A 20576-nucleotide genomic window follows, 5' to 3' on the forward strand; every position below is an offset into this window, starting at 1 on the left:
AGCAGGTATCAAGCCCTTCAGTCGCCTTTTCGATGATGTTATTTGGCGGGTGTGGCACAGTGAAAATTGTATACATGCGTTTGCAGAAGATGCAGTTCTGTGAAGGTCTAGTGGCGCAATGGATAACGTGTCTGACTACAGTGCACAAGATTCTAGGTTCAACTCCTGGCTAGCTCGGTTGTGTATTTTGCATGTGGTATCAAAGCCAGTTCAGAATGATGTTTTCGGTATGTTCACCTGAAATGTCTTCTTTGAAGGTTCAATCACAAATATATATATATTTTTTTTCTTGATACCTCAAGAACTCCTTTATCAACCGCATCTTCCATTTTAAAGTAATTACATACAGAGATGCATCAATTGAATCATGAAATATGTCTTTCTGCAGCAAACGACCTCACACAGGTGCATCTGATTCAGGATAATACATGGAGTGGAGGTGGACTTTTCAAGGCGGCCTAACAGGTCTTTGAGAGTCAGAATTCTAGCTGATAGACAAGTGTTCAAATACTTATTTGCCTCTATCACACAAATAAATCACATACACATACACACGTTGAATTTTTTACATTGGATTACAGTGTTAAAAAAATTCCATGGTAGAATTTTGAATTTGTATTGTGATGGCAATGAATTACTTCCATAATTGTCTTTAGTTCATTTATTTTTGTAATTCTAAAGGGATTCATGCAAATATCAACCAAAAATTCAGCTTCACAGATTTGTCCCTGCCGTGACCCGGATTCGAACCGGGGTTGCTGCGACCACAACGCAGAGTACTAACCACTATACGATCACGGCTGTTGAAGGGTGCCAAGGTTGTCTTTCTAAATCTGTCACCATGGCAACAAGGCTGAAACCCTGCAGGATGCTTAGCCAGCACCAGTGAAACTGAAAGGTTTGATCTGCATTATCATAATCAAGTGAATCATCTCAACATTTTACTGCGTTCCTAAAAATATTCATTAATATTTGATCCAGAATACCATCCCAACCGCTTTTGGATTCATGTCACTCCCCACATCATCCTATTATTTTATTTCATAAATAAACATTGAAACTCTAATTTATGAACAATTAGAGTCATTGGTATATTCTTCAATTAAATATTAACACTGCAATAACTGTCCTGTAACCGCAATAATGGTCATGACAAAATTAAAAAAGTATGGAAGTTAAGACAAATCCGTATGAATTGGGCGGCACGGTGGGCGACGCTGTGAAATGTTGGTCTCACATTTCTGAGGACCAGGGTTCAATCCCAGTCTCGCCTATTTGGCGTTTGCATGTTCTTCCCCTGCATGTGTAGGTTTTTCTTTCCTGGCACTCCAGTTTCCTCCCATATTCCCAAGACATGCAACATTAATTGGACACTCTAAATTGTCTCGAGGTGTCATTGTGACTGTGGCTGTTTGTCTCAGTGTGTCCTGCGATTGGCTGGCAACCAGTTCAGGGTGTTCCCAGGCTCCTTTTCAGAGTATGAAGCTGCCTTGAGTGGAAATGTCTGCATATATTTTGTTGATGACTGGTGACGACCTTTCTTGGGTGAGGCTTGCAAGGATGGGATCCTTACCCTGCAGTGTTTGTTTCATTTTTATGATGACATTCTGATCATCCCATTCCATAAATTTGCTTGAAACAAAAAAAGCACAGTAAATGTGTGAGGCAACAACATTTTGGGGTATGGGCTGTTGTTCATGCGATGCAACAAAATATGAAACACTACCAACCTTTACAAAGTGGTGTTTAGAAAGCTGAGCTTAAGAAGGTGTTTTTTTCATTTAATTTCTTGAAAAGTTTTAATTTTGAAGGTGAGGGGGTTCTATCTGAGAGCAATGATGTATAAAATGACCAATTACTGCCATTTCATAAAATGGTAGATTCCTTTTCCCAGACCAGCTATAACAATGCTTTTTCATGTTTGACTTTGTTGATCCAAAATGTCCCGATAATATAAATTTTCTTGAGCATGCATGCTTTTTGCCCAATGCTTTAGTGGTGTCAATATCAATTAAGTGAATGATTGTTTGAAACAGATTGGAAGGAATCTTACTTTTGGTGGTAAAATGTATTTATGATTGTGAATAAAATGTACATCCAACAGTGAGGCTGGCTCCATTTGCTTATACGTCAAATCCATTTTCCCCATTAAAAAGAATTAAAATGTCTTTTATCCATTGGAATCCCCCAAAACAAAAATTCTGGCAAAACAAAACAAGAAATGACCCAAGCGACAAGGCCAAAGTGAAAAATTTCAAATTTGGGCACTGTGGATGATCACAAGCAGACGGCCTCTTCACTCCACGATCAGATAGTGATGACATTAGGTCACTTTCTCCTCACTCTGATGATGATATGATTAAAAAGTCCAAATGTGATGTCATACTGATAAAAATCAATGGAAATGTTCTGTGTGGGAAAACTTTAGAGAGTAAAAGCAAATGACTCATGAGAAAACACACTGTTGAGAATCCATTTTCCTCCTCAGTTTGAAATTCTTGAAGTAATGGGCTCAGAAACAAGTTTGCCAGTGAGAATCGTAGCAGCTTTTCTTAAATGTTAATGTTTGGTATCAAAAGTAATGACATACCATTTGAGAAAAATTGGCAGAGCAGCTAGATTTGACTGGCAATTTGGCGCCATGCAAATTGTTACGTCACGTGCACAAGCTCTATTCAAAAAGCCTCCAGTGGGCAAATGTTATAAATTAGTACTGGTCCCGAAATACACAAAGTTATGCATGCCTTGTTTCCCAATAATTTTGTGTATATATGAAATGATTGATTGAACTCGACTGTAAAGAAGCCTTGACATTTTGTGGTAAACAAAAAGGTGAAGTTGACGAAACCCTGATCAGCTAATGGAAATTTGGGCAAAAGGTTTTTTTCTGGGACTTGAAAACTGGACTTCTCAAGGTCACAGGTAATTGAAAAGCATACCACAAGAACAAGGCCCACAGAAATGAAAAAGATGATCACTTGTCATGCTGGCCACTGTTTGATCGTGGCAAAGGATTCCTGGCCGTTGACATTTCCAAAGAGAGCTTGTCGGGAATTTCAGTCCTGCTCTCCTTAAGAAGTGTTCCCCAAGAACAACAACCAACACAAAAGAGCGGATGACTTCATAAGTCATCACCAACAATGAAGCACATAACCACAGAACTCAATGATCATTTGGATGACACCCTAAACAAAAAAGAACCCATTACTTACTACACAGGCTACCTTGAGAAAGACCACAAGGTAAGTTTTTAGAGCACACTGAGCCACTACAGACTGCATAGCAGGGATCGTCCGGGAGTTGAACCCAGGACCTCTCACATCCAATGCGAGAATCATAACTCGAGACCAACGAGCCACTTTGTCCCTCCAGCCACTCTCATCCCAAAAAGCGTTACAGCCTTGGAGGGCGGCGTCATTTCGTCTGTCACCCACCAAACACAGGTATGTAGAAATACCTCAGCGAGCTTTTTTCGTGTTGTTCTTGTAATTTAAATTATTTTCTTGTTTAATGTGTGTTTTCTGGAAGGTTAAAATGTTTTGCGATTTGTTACGTTTTGCGCTTTCAGGCGACTGTCGTCCCGGACGCAAATTCGGCGAGTGAAGCAATTTGCTGGTCCTACTAACAAACGACACATGAGCAACAATTTCAGTTCTGTAGAAGTGGTGTTGTGATATTCTTTTGATCCACGTGAGGTCCCTGTTTGGTAACAAAGCTGCTCAGCTTGCTTTCCGCAAAGAAGAGCCTGACGAGAAGCAAAGGATAACATTAACTATCTCCCTGTCAGGGAATCGAACCCCAGTCTTTGCGTGACAGGCGGAGATACTGTCCACTATACTAACGAGGAGACTCTTACACTGATTTCCCGGGAATTTATTTATCATTTATTGAGATGCACCATCATGGAAGCTTGTGGAATGTGTTTGTCAACTTTGGAAAATGCCATCAACGCTTGTTAATGTCCTGAATAAGGAAGACTTTGTCGAGACTAATAGGAATGGGAGCAAACATTAAAAGTTAGTAGATGAGGGTTCAGTGTTTCTTTTAATGCCAGAGTTATCCGCAGATTTCCCTGAGAAACATCTCTAAATTGGAAAAGTATTATCGAAATTCCTCTCTCGCTCAGACATTCCAATGAGCCTGGCTGGAAAACTGACAGCCAATCAATGTTTGCCACACCTGCAGTGCTTCCTGTTCTGTCCCCCCATTGCTAGCTGATACATTTCACCGAACAGAGAACGTCCACTAGCTGGCATTTTGTGGCCGATTTTTGTGAAAAATTAATTACAAACAAACAAAACAAAAATAGCACGATGGACAATGTTCAAGCCTGTGCGCTTGATTCCGAATACACACATCCAACACTTGACTTGTTATAGAGGGGGCGTGGCACTAAGGACAAACAATAACAGTACTATTATATGGACCACGGCGATTTGATGCTTTTCTGAGGAGTTGGTTTCGATATAGAGATTTTACAGCAAGCATGGCCAGACATTTTTCCCCCAAATTTTACTTTTCAAGCTGTCAGCCTCTCGCGAACAACCGACGGTGGCAGCGTGGGGATTTGGGGTGGGGGGGCTCTGCACACGCGGATCGCCGTAAATAGTAACCAGGAAGTGTTGTGTGCTCAGAGCCAACAAAGCAAGTGTAACAGCGAGTCGATGATGCGCCGAACTATTACTACTCCTGCCATTGAGCAAACAAAACAAAAATAACCATGTACAAGCTTTTGAGCCAGAATGCACGCAGGCGGAAGTTGATGTGTCGGGAGGAGCATGGTGTTGATGCCAACAATAACAGTCCCATTATATGGACCGTGGAGATTTGATGCTTTTGTGAGGAGTTGGTTTCAGTGTAGAGATTATACATGCAGCAGTGGCCAGACTTTTTAGTTTTTTCCTTCCCCAAATAGTACTTTTGAAGTACTCTGTCATGTTTGACCAGTGGCATGGGGGTTGAATGAATATATAGACCATGCACTAACAAGAAACTGTCAAGGAAGAACTTTTTTACAGGTTCATCCGGGAATTGAACCCGGGACATCTCGCACCCAAAGCGAGAATTATACCCCTAGACCAACAAGCCACGAGAGTTTACACTTGACAATGTTTTTAGAATCATAGAATCAGACCAGGAGGGGGTTAGGGTTAGGGTTAGCCGTCCTTGTGGCTTGATGGAGCTTTTTCAAAAACGGATAACATTGGAAAAAGATGGGGAGAGAAATAATTTTTGTTTTTGATATGGTTTTTGTGGAAGGACAAATATTACACAAAATTATTCTACTTCGTTCCCTGCCTGACGGTGGCGGTTGAGAGCTGCAGGATGGGACTTGAGATGTGAGGTGGGGCCCCTAAGAGGTGAGGTTTGCAGCCAGACTCTGCCGAGTGCAATAGGACCAAGAAAGAGAGAAAGAAAACATACAAACTCAGCATGTGGGCAGATGTTTGCCAAGGTTTTCATCAATGATTTTTTTTTCCCAAACACTAATTGACAATGTTTTTGGTGATTTCAACTTTTCACATCGACCCAAATTAATGGGCCTGGACCAATGGTTTAGCTGGACTGCCACCATGTGGAAAACAACAGTAGGCTGAAGACCCCACCCAAACTCACTGCTGTTGTGTCCATGAGCAAGACATAGATACCCTGAACTGCTCCCCTGTTGCTCCAGTGTGTTCCACGGACTCGTGTGTTTGTTCACTATGATGAGTAAAATGCAGACAACAAATTTTATGTACATACATATATGTTCATGAAAACTAAGATGAGTCTTCTATTTCCTCATGAAGACCTGATGACTTCTTTCTCCTGGAGGTGTTGGTGGTGACTCTCCATCTCCATCCATCCATTCATTCATCCATTTTCTTTGCCGCTTATCCTTACGAGGGTCACGGAGAGTGCTGGAGCTGATTCCAGCTCTCAACGGGCAGGAGGAAGGGGACACTCTGAACTGGTTGCCTGCCAATCACAGGGGATCTTGAGACAAACAGCCACACTCACAATCACACCTAGGGGCAATTTAGAGTGGGATGCGGCAGAAAAAGCCACGCAAGCACGGGGAGAACATGCGAACTGAGTGGATGGGTGGATGATTCTCCTGAGTTGCAGCCCTGATGGTGAACAAGGTCTGCAAGATGGGACTTGAGACATGAGATGGGCCTGAAAGGTAAGGTCTGTACCTGCTCCCTGCTTGCTTATGTTGCCACCTGCTGCAGTGTTTTTCGTGTGTGTGTGCATGTTCACTTTGATGATTTAAATGCAGAAGACAAGTTTTGTCCACATGCATGCATATTCATTACAAAAAAGATGATTCTTCTCTTTCCAAGTGTCTTCATGAAAACCTGATGACTTGTTTCTCCTGGATGTGTCAATCGTATTTGTGATGCTGTCTCTTTTGTACTCGGTCATTATTATTATTTTTATCTATCTTTGTCAATTAGTCCTCGTTTGTCTATGGTCATAAGTTCAGTAGCAGTTTCCATAGTGGTTATCGTGTTGGCCTCACATGCAAAAGATCTTGGTTTGAAACCAAGTGGACACAGCTACTTTTTTATCTTTTTCTTGTCAGCAAACTGTTGTCCATCGTTGCCGGTCCCGTGATATCTCTAAAGGGACACAAGGGTCTGATTGTTCCGGTACAACCTCTCAGATGTTATCCAAATATCATCTATATGGACTCATAACGACAGTCCGTAAAGGGCGAAGACAGAGTTGTCCAAACCTGATCGTGATGAAGAATAGGAGCCAAATAGCAGCTGGAAAACAGACAGATTGGCCACTGGCTCCAAGTGAAGGTATTTCAAAGGAGTGTCTTTTTATGCAGTCATGCCATTCCGGCTGTGCGAGTATTTTTTGAGAAATTATGTACGCCTATATGTTTTCGTGACACGGCACAACCTTCCTACATAGAGTTCTGCCCTTGTTAAAATAGTTGTATAACATGCCGCACACAAATTCCTTGCCATGTATCTTTTGACTCGTCGTATAGATGACAGTACTGAAAAGGACTATGTGTTTTTTTCCCCGACTACTTCACTGCTGCATCATTGCAGCAGCGAGATTTAGTTCTGCTGCTGGCAGTGGAGGTCCCAATGGCCGTAGGAAAAAATAGTTGGCACCGCATCTGGTTTCAGTCTCTGGCTCACGACACTTTTATATCTAATGCTGTTGCAAAACATGCCGATTTAAAGTAATTGGCACAGAGTTTGGAATGCTTGCCAGGCACCCATAACTGAGCACGTTTCTTCCCATGTTGATGCATCTCTGCTATATAATTACTTTAGAATGGCAGATGTGGTTTATAAAGGAGTTCTCGGGGTATCAAGAAAAATTTTTTATATATTTGTGATCTAACCTTCAAAGAAGACATTTAAAGTGAACATACCTAAAACATAATTCTGAACTGGTTTTGATAGCACATGCAAAAAACTAACCGAGCTAGCCAGGAGTTGAACCTAGAATCTTCTGATCCATGGTGAAGCACTTTATCCACTCTGCCACTAACCATACGTAAAAACTGTACCTTCTGCAAACCCATGTATACAATTTTTACTGTCCCCCACCCGTCAAATAACAGCATCGAAAAAGGCGACTGAGTGGAACCATACCTGCTGTGATCCGGAATTGAACAAGGATTGCGTGGCAATAAAGCAGAGAACTAACCACTCCGCGATCACAGATTTGTGGAAACTGCCACGAAAGTTGTCTGTATAAAGTTGTTGGCTGCAGTGAGAAGATTTCATGATCTAGGACTGACCCGTTTTGGGAAGGCCTCGTCAGATCGTCGAGAATGCGATGCTTTCATTGGCACAGGCCAAGTTCGTCTCCGGGTCGTGACAGGCAAATTCTTAAACTTGTTCAGTCAAGTGATGATCAAGATTGACAATTCTGTAGATTCATCTTTTTTTTTGGCGAAAACATCAATTTCAGCATTAAATATGTATTCTCTATGCCAAGTGTCTCTAATGTTTCCATGTACCTTCATATTTTTGTTTCGACTCAACGCACTTAGCATTGAACAATGCTTTGAATGACTGGCAATATGGTGACGTAAACAAAAGTCATGTGATTTTGTGATGGTGTGAGAGTGGACTGGAGATATAACATCAGTCAGTGAGTTCTATACCCAGTGCAGTTGTTTCCATAGTGTAGTGGTTATCATGTTTGCCTTACACGCAAAAGGACCCTGGTTCGAGACCGGGTGGAAACAGGCAGTGTTTTGTTGCTTGCTTGTAAGAGAGCTGTTGTCAGAAGGAAGAAATGAAGGAGGGAACACAAAAAATGAAGCAAAGAATGTATTGAGGAAGAAAAACAAGGATAAAATGAAGTGAAAAAGATAAGAAGGAAAAAACATTGGAACAAGGAAGGGAAGGAACAAAGAAAACAAGGATTGGAGGAAGCAATGAATGAAGGAGAAAAAGAAGGAAGTAAACAAGGCAGGAAGGAAGGAACGAAGGACAGGACAAATGAGATAACTGCTGTACTGGAAACTATCTTGACTGCAAAAAAAAAATACATGACACTCTATTGTTTTATTCTCATTCAGAGGAAACAAGTTTTCAGGTCTGACTTTCCTTGGAAATTTAAGCTCAAGCGAAAAACAGAAATCAAAACAACACTCAATCAAAACAACACTCAAGAGGAATTAGTGTTGGGACACAAAAACAACAAAATCTTAGTGGCAATCAGCTGCCTGGACGCTCAGTTTGCTTTTCCTTTCCTGTTTCTCGGTTTCCTGGTCCTCGTGCACTTGAGAGAGTCTGGCTGCAGACCTCACTTCTCAACCCCCCCCCCCCCCCCCCAACCCACCCACAACCTCACCTCTCAAGTCCCATCCTGCAATCCCTCAACTGCCATCGTCAGGCAGGGAACAAAGTGGGATCATTTGAAAATTGTGTCCATTTCTGTTTCAGCGTTTAAGGAACTTAGTTGAATATTTTCTAGATAATCTTTAATTTCCTGTTTCAGAGTTAAAGCCATTCATGTACAGCACTGCGCACTTCATTTACACTCGCCTTTCATTCCCGGTTGAAGTGTTTTAATCTTTAATTAATAAATCAGCGACTACTTAAAAGGGAAAAAAGGAAGATGATGATGATAACTCTTCATCTTAAATTAAGAAAAAAAAAAAAACTAAAAAATTAATCGACCATTGATGTTTCATGGCATGGAAGGAAACCAGAATTGCCGGACAAAACCCACGCAGAGATCCAGCCAACTCTTTTTCGTCTGTGGTTCTGAACCGCTTTACTGGCATGTGAAATGTGCAATGCACTGTGGGTTTATTATTCATAATCGTTGTAGTCATGGGGTGAAAAAGTGTGCACGTGTGAAAACAAAAGTAGCTCCGGTTTTGCATTCCCAATTATGTGTATGAATGATCCATCCATTTTCTTAGCCACTTATCCCCACAACGGTCACAGGAGTCCTAGAGCCCATCCCAGCTAACACCACACAAAAGACAGCGCACACGATGAGCTGGTTGCCAGTCAGTCACAGGGGACATAATTGGCACCATCACTGAGCAGGAATCAAACCTATGCTGCCCACACCAGACTTAGGCGTGTGTGTGTGTGTGTGTGTGTGTGTGTTGTGTGTGTGTGTGTGGTGTGTGTGTGTGTGTGTGTACCATTACACCAACAATGACTCTCAGTCTCATCTGGTTTTTATTTAATTGTGTAAACACAACTGCCCTTTACTGCATGTTTGCCCTCTGGCAGTATTATTTATTATAAATTGAGCAACATTTCATTCCTTTGTTGCTTCCTTAATGTTTTATTAGGATTACATTATTATGTTTTATATACAATGTTACATTTTGGTGTACTCTGGGGGGCTCTGAATTTATTTATTTTTTTCTAGGGATCTTGTAACAGGAAACAATTGAGAATCATTGCACAAGACCAACAAGCCAAAGGAGAGCTGATGGGCAGCACGGTACCGCAACTGTAAATCATTTGCCTCACGGTTCCGAGGTCCAAGTTTCATTCTCAGCCCGACCTGTGGAGAGATTTCATGTTCTCCCCATGCCTGTGTAGCGGTTCTGCGTTGTGTATTTTTTTGGGATGATGAATGAGACGACACGCACGTTGGCTGGTCTCAACCTGGTTGAATCTTCTTTCTGTATTATAAAAGAGACAGATCCACAGATGTTCACAGATTTCTCTTCACAATTACTCTCAAACTCTTCCACTCAGGAGTCTCACAAAAAAGAGGAAATACATCAGAAAAGCAAATAACATCTGATTAACATTGCAACAGATGAAAAGAATAGGAAAAAACTTGCATAAACTGGCATAGCTGTTTTATAAAGGAGACACATTCATGGATGTTCATAGATTTCTCTTCAGAATTACTCTCAAAACTCTGCAACATTAAGAACATGGTCACCACGCGGCTTCTGCTGACACTCATTCACACTGCACAAAACACCTGGCCACCAACTAATGATGCACATGGACCTCGACGTCTCCACTTCTCCAGCTAGCGGGTTTATGTTTGAAATTCATGAAACACATTCAACACCGTGCCTCTGTGACGACACCCGCTTTGCAAACGTTTTCAACTAATTTATATTCACATTCTACAACAAAACAATGAAAACATGAAGAGAACAAAATGTGTATCTTCCACCAGGAATCTCACAAACAGGAGGAAGTATTTCTTCCCACCACACGATAAATATGGCTTCAAAATAAAGCACGCAGCCTACTTTCTGTGTTCCTCAGATCTTCCAACAATTCAAGGGCATTTTCCCCCTACAATGAACATTTTTAACACACAATGACGTTGAAAAGAACAAAAAAGAATAAATGACAGAGAAAGTGCTGCCTTTCAAAATAAAACTGCGCTTCCACATCGTGTTCCTATTAGAGCACACGATGATCACACCATTACATAAACTCAATAGTAGGGGATATAATTGGCAATCAAGACAAGTCTCTGACTTGCCTGACCAGTGATTCAGTGTCAAAAAAGCTTGCACTGTATTTGTCATTCAAGTCACGAGTGGGGAATTTTCTAACATCTTTGAGGGGAGGCTTTTTTTTTGGCTCATGAGATGATCAAAACCAAAAATTCATGCAGTCTCTGAACAAAACAGCAGGAACGGGGCATTCGGAGTTGAACTGGAGACCTCTTGATCTGCAGTCAAATGCTCTACCACTGAGCTATACCCCCACATCTTCCTGCAACCTCTTAGTTCTGTAGACAATTCAATATTCATCATTCGTTCCAGTTGTGAATTGTGTATGATTGAGATCTGTGAGGATCAAAGGATTTGTGCCTACCCGCTGCACGAGATCATTTTAGTTTAATACCTGATTGTGAGTAATGTTTTACTTCTGACACTCACGTCTCTTGTCGATCTGCTTTAGGACCCTTCCATTGTTCTTGGTCCCTGGACTAAGCTATTGAAAAGTCACTTCTGTGGTGCAAGTCGGACCCTCAAGTTTCTTCGTTCACGATGGGGTCGTTTCCGTTACAGACGAATATTGGTGAAAGTGAAAATTATGTCAGTAGTGACCATGGTAAACACACTCAAAGTGGTGAAGACTGAGCAATGGTCATGTTTCTCAGCTATTTTCAGCAGTTGCTTCATGAATACAAACATCAACGGTGAAATTTTGAATGACGAAAAACTTGGAAGAAGTGGACATTTGGATTTTCACCCAATAACTTCAAGTTTACACCTCAGTGACAAATGAAACATTCCTGACAAAACCAAAAGTCATAGAAATGCTCGAGGAGTCAGCTCCAAACCCATGTAATGTTTTTTCTAGTGGAATGGGATGTGAATTGAAAGGAGAACCTTTGATATCCATCAGAATGCCAAAGAAATGACCCTGATGTGACTTGAACACATAACCTTCTGATCTGGAGTCAGATGCGCTACCGTTGCGCCACAGCGCCTTTGACAAGAGATGTCTGTAGAGGTGTAAGCTCAACAGTCGGGTATATAATTGGCAATACAAGTCACTGACATGCCCGACCGGTGAATCAGTGTCAAAAAAGTTTGCACAGAATTTGTCTTACAAGTCAGTGAGCAATTTTCTCCTATTTTTGAGGGGAGATTTTTTTTTGCACATGAGATGATCAAAACCCTGAATTCATGCAGTTTCTGAACAAAACTTTGGAGGTTCTGCATCTCTGTGCTTCATGGAGTCTTGGCTTTGTGGATGAGTTATTGGGTTCGCCATCACGCTCCCTGCCTTCAACCAAGCAAATCTGATGGTATAAGACGATACAAATTGATTCAAAGACGATCTAGAGTCGATACAAGGCACGATCTCGACAAGATGATAAGGGACAATTTGACAATCCAGCCTTATTAAAAAAACAAAACAAAGCAATACACAACACAGAATGATGCACAAACAAATACTAGAAAACTATATGTGAAACAAGTCTCTTCTGTATGTGAGTGTGTGTGTGTGTGCCACACACCCCGTGTTGTGTTTATCACAACTACCTGGAGGAGAGAATCTAACCACAAACTGAGCAGGGAAAAGGTTTCTCTTCAGGAAGTCTTCTCATTTCATTTGCTATTTTTTAAAACTTTTCCCTCACAGAGAAAATTTGAAGTTAGTGTGACATGTTGTATCATGTTTGGACTTTTTATCATGTCGTCATCAGTGAGGAGAGTGTGACATCATGGCATCACGATCTGATACTGGAGCTGCTCATGATCCTCTACAGTCCCTCAGCTTTGCAGTTTTCCACTTTGGCCATTTGGCTCGGGCCACATTTGCTTGAAGTCGAGAGCATTTTGTTAATAAAAGATTCTCAATGGTCGAAAGACATTCATTTCTTTTAATGGGGGGAATGGATTTGATATCCTGTACAAGCAAATTGAGTCATACTTTATTTATTGCTTATTCATTTGTTATTTATTAAGATTGCTGGCATGGTGGATCAGTTGGTAAAACATTGGCCTCACAGTTCTGAGGACCCGGGTCCGATCCCGGACCCGCCTGTGTGTAGTTTGCATGTTCTCTCCCTGCCTGCGTGGATTTTCTCTGGGGACTCCGGTTTCCTCCCATATTCCAAAAACATGTAATATTAATTGGACACTCTAAAATGCTCCTCGGTGTGATTGTGAGTGTGTCTGTTTGTTTCAATGTGCCCTGGGATTGGCTGGCAACCAGTTCAGGGTGTACCCCGCCTCCTGCCTGTTCACAGCTGCGATAGGCTCCAGCACTCCCCACGACCCTTGTGGATAAGCGGTGAAGAAAATGGATGAATGGATGGATTTATTAAAGATCACAAATACACTTGGCAGTCTACTACCCCAAATTCCAGTCTCATTTCAATCAATTATTTGCTCATTTGATGTTGCTATCACTAAAACATTGGACAAAATCCATAATGTGAAAAGTATAGGTCTTCATGGTCCATATTTAAAAAACTTTTTTGCTTTGATTTTTGTTTTGCTCAATATTTTTTCTTGAAATTAAAAAAAGAAAACAGCTTACTTGAGTTACCAAACGCGGTTTTGTTTAATTTGTTATTATATCATACATTGGTGACATATATCATTGCACCACATGAACAACAGCTAGTATGCAAAAATGATGTAAATCATTTATTTAACATGGGGAAAAATCTATTTATATGACTGTCATCATTAAAATCATATTAACACGGTGGGCAAGTGCCACATTTTGCAGGCCTCATGCATGAACCCCAAAACTATCAACAATCAGCACCAAAATTTTCTCTGGACTCTTGACAACTTCAACCTCTGAAAGTATTACAACAATCACCACAATATTTGAGATAATATGGACCAAATAAGGGAAGAAGAGTGGTGCACTTGTCGTGCGTTGGCCTTGACAGTTCCGAGGGGAGCGAGTTCAAATCCCAGTACCCGCTGTGTCAAGTCATCATGTTCTCCCCGTGCCTACGTTGGCTTTCTCCAAATTGTGCCGTTTCCTCCCATGTCCGAAAAACACTAAATTGCCCCTGCACGTGTTTGTGAGTGGTTGTTTGCGTCTATGCGCCCTGTGATTGGCTGGCAACCAGTTCAGAGTGTACGCTGACTCCTCCCTGAAGATTGCTAGAATTCGCTCCAGCAATATTCCCACAACCCTTGCGAGGATAAGCAGCTCAGAAAATGGATGATCGGATATACCTTGAATGGTTACCTTGAGAAATATTTAAGTTATTAAAACTGAACTTGAATGGAATTTATTTTCACATTGTCCAGAAATTAGAGCTCTTCGTGTTACGGTGAATTTTTTCAAACGGATATTTTTTAGGGTGAATATTTATTGCACAAAAAATTTTAAGATGTTTTTTTCGTGTTGGATTTCAATGTTAAAAAAAATCCATGTTAAAAATTTGAGTTCATACTCTAATGGGTTGCCAAATTATTATCCATATTCATGTTTTGTTGATATATTTTTGTAATTTTAAATACTTTCCTGTTCATTTTGTGTTTTCTGGAAGGTTAAAATGTTTCAAGATTTGTTATGTTTGACTCTTTCAGGTCACTACAGTTAAATGTAATTCAACCGAGTGAGGCGAGTTGCTGGTCCTGCTGATTGACGGTACATGAGCAACAGTTTCAGTTGTGGAGAACTGGAGTTGTGATATTCGCCTGATCCGTTTGAGGTTCCTACTTGGAAACAAGGCTGCTTGGCCTGCTTTCCAAAAAGAAGAGCCCACAAAAGGCAAAAGGTGACAAGGTGTAACTCCCCATCAGGGAATCAAACCGCAGTCTTCTGCATGACAGGCAGAGATACTGTCCACCATACTAAAGAGGAGACTCTGTACTGAACTTGTTTCCTGGTGTTTTTTTAGACTTGTGAAAGGTCCCTGGTTCAATCCCTGGTTTCAACATTTAGTTCAGAATTATGTGCTTTTTTTTGTCTCTTATGAAACATCTGGTTATGTTTTGCGGTATGTTTTGGTTTTTGACAGAGTTGCAACCAGGCAGCAGTTCCTACCCTCGTGGAGCTGAAATATCTCAGTTGGGAGAGCGTTAGACTGAAGATCTAAAGGTCCTTCGTTCAATCCCTGGTTTCAGCATTTAGTACAGAATTATGTGCTTTTTTTTTTGGCTCTTTTGAAACATATGGTTATGTTTTGCGGCATGTTTTGGTTCTTTGACAGAGTTGATACCAGGCAACAGTTGCTCCCCTCATGGAGCTGAAATATCTCAGTTGGGGCAATGTTAGACTGAAGATCTAAACGTCCCTGGTTCAATCCCTGGTTTCAGCATTTAGTACAGAATTATGTGATTTTTTGGCTCTTATGAAACATCTGGTTATGTTTTGTGGAATGTTTTGGTTCTTTGACAGGCAACAATTCATAGCCTCATGGAGCTGAAATAGCTCAGTTGGGAGAGCATTAGACTGAAGATCTAATGGTCCCTGGTTTCAGCATTTAGTACAGAATTATGTGTTTTTTTGGCTCTTATGAAACATCTGGTTTTGTTTTGCGGCATGTTTTGGTTTTTGACAGAATTGCAACCAGGCAACAGTTGCTCCACTCATGGAGCTGAAATATCTCAGTTGGGAGAGCGTTAGACTGAAGCTCTAAAGGTCCCTGGTTCAATCACTGGTTTCAGCATTTAGTACAGAATTATGTGCTTTTTTTTTTGGCTCTTATGAAACATCTGGTTATGTTTTGCGGCACGTTTTGGTTATTCGACAGGGTTACAACCAGGCAACAGTTCCTACCTTCATGAAGCTGAAACAGCTCAGTTGGGAGAGCATTAGACTGAATATCTAAAGGTCCCTGGTTCAATCCCTGGTTTCAGCATTTAGTACAGAATTATCTGCTTTTTTGGCTCTTATGAAACATCTAGTTTTGTTTTGCGGCATGTTTTGGTTTTTACAGAGTTGCAACCAGGCAACAGTTCCAACCCTCATGGAGCTGAAATATGTCAGTCTGGAGAGCGTTAGACTAAAGATCTAAAGGTCCCTGGTTTCAGCATTTAGTTCAGAATTATGTGCTTTTTTTTTGGCTCTTATGAAACATCTGGTTATGTTTTGCGGCATGTTTTGGTTTTTGACAGAGTTGCAACCAAGCAACAGTTTTTCCATCATGTAGCCGAAATATCTCAGTTGGGAGAGCGTTAGACTGGAGATCTAAAGGTCCCTGGTTCAATCCCTGGTTTCAGCATTTAGTACAGAATTATGTGCTTTTTTTTGGCTCTTATGAAACATCTGGTTATGTTTTGCGGCATGTTTTGGTTATTTGACAGGGTTGCAACCAGGCAACAGTTCCTACCCTCATGGAGCTGAAATAGCTCAGTTGGGAGAGCGTTAGCCTGAAGAGCTAAAGATCGCTGGTTCAAACCCTGGTTTCAGCATTTCGTAAAGAATTATGTGCTTTTTTGGCTCTTATGAAACATGTGGTGTTGTTTTGCGGCATGTTTTGGTTCTTTGACAGGCAACAGTTTGTACCCTCATGGAGCTGAAATAGCTCAGTTGGGAGAGCATTAGACTGAAGATCGAAAGGTCCCTGGTTCATTCCCTGGTTTCAGCATTTACTACAGACGTATGTGTTTTTTTTGCACTTATTAAACATTTTTGCTTCAGCCTTAGTGCAAGGGGGCCACGGTGGAGGTTAGCAGAGGTGGGAGTTCAATTGCAAGCTCTGTGGATGAGTATTTGCTTCCGAGGTTGGTGTCTCCCAACATAAGCGGCATGTCCACGTGGCGGAGTGGAAGGCAAGGAAGGTAGAGAAGGTCGAGGGGGTCAAAGGAACGAAGCTCTGGAGTGTGGGGGAGGTGCAAGAGCTGATCCTACTTCCGGCAGAGATGGGAGCAATTCTGGGGGCTTGGGGAGTTTGGAACGAAAGCTACCACCGACAACTGCGAGTTCCATGTTCTGATTCTGGCAAAGGGGGTGATGGAAAACCTGGCTAGATTGAAGAACTGCAGACAGGATCAGCAAAAGGGCGCTGTTGCACTGGGACCCCCAGGGTGAGCAACGACATGGTTGGTCCGTGGAGTCATTCCCCGGGCTTTCAAGGAGTGCCGGATGCGGCTGTTGGCGAAGTCCAACGATCCGGATGAATTGCGGGATCCAACTGGGTGGCGTCCTGTGACGATAGGATCGGAGGTTCTGAGGCTGTTTGCGAGGTGTATGACGATGAGGCTATCGCGAGCCTGTCCTCTGAACCCCGGACAACGCGGTTTCCTTGCTTACGCAAGTGGGTTTGCGGATAACCTGGTGATCTTGTCCGAGATCATCAGGAACTCGAGGTCTGAGGGGACTCCGCTGGCAGTTGTGTTCGTTGATTTTGTGAAGGCTTTTGATTCCATATCTCACGAGCATATCCTGTGTTCTCTGAGAGAACGCGGTGTCGATGAACATGTTGAGTTAATCCGTAACTCATATGTGGACTGCGTGACCAGGGTATCTTGTGTTGACAGCCAAACACAGGCAATACGCCTACAAGTTGGAGTGAAGCAAGGTGACCCAATGTCCCCACTGCTTTTCAACTTGGCCATGGATCCCCTTATCCATGGGCTTGAACAGGCCAGATCTGGGCTATAATGGGGCAATATGTCTATCGCTACACTAGCCTTCGCTGATGATCTTGTGCTGGTGAGTGGTTCGAAGGAGGGGATGGGGAGGAGTCTGGCGATGCTGGACCACTTCTGCGACTTAACGGGGTTGAAGGTTCAACCCAGGAAGTGCCACGGGTTCTATATGGAGAGAGGAGTGGTGAATGACTGTGAAGCCTGGAGGATCGGTGGAACGCCTATACACATGAATCCTCCGGTGAATCGGTCAGTTACCTAGGAGTGCAAGTAGGACCCGTGCACGGTGTCATAACACCGGATTTAGCTCCGTTGATCCAGAAGTAGATCCAGAATATTGCCGAGGCACCTCTTAAGCCCTCACAGAAGCTGTGGGTTTTAAACTCATTCACCCTCACGAGGGTTATTTATCAGGCAGATCTAGGTGGAGTGCCGGTTTCGGATTGATGGGATCGTGCTGTATTTACAATGCCGCGCCTCCTGAAGCTCGGCAGACTGATTCCAGCGATTCAAATCAGAAGAATCGCAAAAATGATCAGCTCCACCGACTACTGGACCCGCGTCCTGACATCCAAGCCAGTAACACAATCGGACTGGGTAAAGTTGTGGGTGAACACAGGCGGGAATTCGGAGAGTGTCCCTGGAAGGGGCGTGGGGAGCACTCTCCAGGAAGACTCGGGTGGGCCGCTGGTATGTCCAGACTGGCAAAGGGTCGAAAACGTAGTTTGGGCTTCATTGCAGGTACAAGGTGTGGGGGTTGCCAAATTTCGAGGGGACAAAACCAGTAACTCGTGGCTGGCTGATCCGACGGCTGTAGAGTTCCGCCAGAGATATTGGATAGCTGCCCTCTCGTTGAGGGTTGTAGATGAAAATTGTGAATGAAGTGTCCAGTGCTGTAAACAAATGGATTTAATGCTGAATTGGAAATTAAAGATTATTTTAAAAATATTCTACTAAATTCCTGAAACACTGAAACGGAATTTTCAAATTATTCTACTTTGTTCCCTGCTTGACGGTGGCGCTTGTAGTCTGCAGGATGGGATTTGAGATGTGAGGTGGGGGGGGGGTGCTTAGAGGTGAGATCTGCAGCCAGACTCTCTTGAGTGCAAGAGGACCAGGAAATGGTGCAAATGTGCTTGTGTTACGATATGAACAAAATACAAGTGTGTTCGAGTATTCGTAAATATATTTATTATGGACTTAGCCAGGACAAAGCCAGCTCCTACACACAGATGCAACAGTATCTTCCAAGAAGTGGCCAAGGACAACTCCATCATAACCAAAGAATCTGCCACATCATCACCAAAACTGTACCTTTGTTCATTTCATCTGCTCACCCCTCCTTTTGACCTTGTGTGTTTTCTAATTTAAAAAAAAAAGAGTACGTGAGAGGCTCGCTCAGAACGTGTTTGGAGTCTGTAACTGGCCTGTCTCTCACGTCCTCCTGATCAGAAGAAAGACGACTTCTTGTCTGTTATTTGGACAATTATTCCAGCAAGTTGGGTGATAAACCGAACAAAGTGCTCTCTCATTTTTGTTTCTTCAGGGTCTCACATGCCCCTCGAACTGCGACATCGTAACGAGACCCCTGAATTTTTTTCTAGAACTTGAAAACTGCACTTCTCACAGCCAAAATTAATGAAGAAGCATACTGCAAGAACAAGGCGCACAGAAATGAAAAACATGAGCACTTGTCATACTGGCTGTTGAAATTTCCAGAGATCTTATCGGATATTTCATTCCCGGGACCCCTTTGAGTCCTGCTCTCCTTGAGAAGGATAACCAAAGTACAAAGAACCTACAAAGAAGAGCACATGACTTCATTCCTTGTCACAAGGGCAACCAGTGTGTTTTAAATGAAGGAGATAATCACGTCTCATTAATCATTTGGCTGGCACCCAAAAACAGAATCATTTGCCTTCAACCAACACAGAAATGTTCATTGATCCCTTTGCTTGCTACAAGGGCCAACTTGAACCACTTGTAAGCGTAATTCATAATGTGGCACTAGAGATGGAACAGCTGTGCTCCTCCAGGAGTTGAACCCAGGACCTCTCACACCCAAAGCAAGAACCATACCTCCAGACCAACAAGCCACATGCGTCACCACTGCCGTAAAGTTTCGCAGCCCTGGATGGTTGGGTCACCTGCCATCCACCAAACAGTGCCGATCACACTCCTAATCTCCGGCAATCACCCTGAAACCATATCCCCCTTTGTCAACCCTTCCTCTGTGATGCCTGTGGTTCTTGGTATTCCCTGGCTTCAAATTACAAGACCACAGTAGACTGAACCCATTGAACTATCACGAGATGGAGTCCTCGCTGTCGCTGCCACTGCCTGGTTTCTGCTGTTAGAGCCTCCAAAGACGCTCCACCTGCTGTCGACCCAGTGGACTTCTCACAAGTTCCACAAGAATATTGTGACCTACCACAGTTTTCTACCACATTCATTTTTCTGATTACCACAACTTTGGAAACAGTTGCGCACACAGAATATTTTCAAACAAAAACATGTCGAATATGACAAGCACCTCATGTACAACAGTTCCTTGATGACGAAAAAAAACAAACAAAACTCAGCCGAAGACCACTTCTTCCTGGGAAAACAGTACAAGAGTCTCCTCATTAGTATAGTGGACAGTATCTCCACCTGTCACGCGGAAGACTGAGGTTCGATTCCCTGACGGGGCGATGGTGTTATCCTTTGTTTTTCGTGGGACTCGTCTTTGCGAAAAACAAACCGAGCAGGTTTGTTTTCAAACAAGGACCTCACACGTATCAAGCGTATATAACAACTCCACTTCTACACAGGTGAAATTGTTGCTCGCCAAAGCGAGAATAATACCTCGAGACCAACGCGCCACATGCGTCACTGTGTACCTCCGTCCACTACCATCCTGCAAAGGTTCATGGTTATCTCCTCTTTCACCCATCAAACACTGCCGATCCCACTCTTCATCTCCGGCAATCACCACGAAACCATATCACTGTTTGTCACTCCTTCCCCTGAGGTTCTTGGTGTTCCCTGGCTTCAAATTACAAGACCACAATAGATGGAACTGATTTAACTATCA

At 42.5% G+C, this 20576-nt stretch overlaps 5 non-coding genes across 5 annotated transcripts; 3 read left to right on the top strand and 2 right to left on the bottom strand.

Moving 5' to 3' along the window:
* Positions 1-729: 729 nt before the first annotated feature.
* Positions 730-801, bottom strand: trnah-gug (transfer RNA histidin (anticodon GUG)). The gene has a single exon. It is a non-coding gene; the product is annotated as a tRNA-His (tRNA).
* A 7338-nt stretch (positions 802-8139) lies between these two features.
* On the top strand, positions 8140-8212 carry trnav-uac (transfer RNA valine (anticodon UAC)). The gene has a single exon. It is a non-coding gene; the product is annotated as a tRNA-Val (tRNA).
* Positions 8213-11841: 3629 nt separating this feature from the next.
* trnaw-cca (transfer RNA tryptophan (anticodon CCA)) lies at positions 11842-11913 on the bottom strand. The gene has a single exon. It is a non-coding gene; the product is annotated as a tRNA-Trp (tRNA).
* Positions 11914-16058: 4145 nt separating this feature from the next.
* trnas-gga (transfer RNA serine (anticodon GGA)) lies at positions 16059-16131 on the top strand. The gene has a single exon. It is a non-coding gene; the product is annotated as a tRNA-Ser (tRNA).
* A 117-nt stretch (positions 16132-16248) lies between these two features.
* Positions 16249-16321, top strand: trnaf-gaa (transfer RNA phenylalanine (anticodon GAA)). Its single transcript has one exon. It is a non-coding gene; the product is annotated as a tRNA-Phe (tRNA).
* The last annotated feature ends 4255 nt before the right edge of the window (positions 16322-20576 follow it).

Source organism: Syngnathoides biaculeatus, chromosome 20, assembly GCF_019802595.1.
Source record: "Syngnathoides biaculeatus isolate LvHL_M chromosome 20, ASM1980259v1, whole genome shotgun sequence".
NCBI lineage: Eukaryota > Metazoa > Chordata > Actinopteri > Syngnathiformes > Syngnathidae > Syngnathoides > Syngnathoides biaculeatus.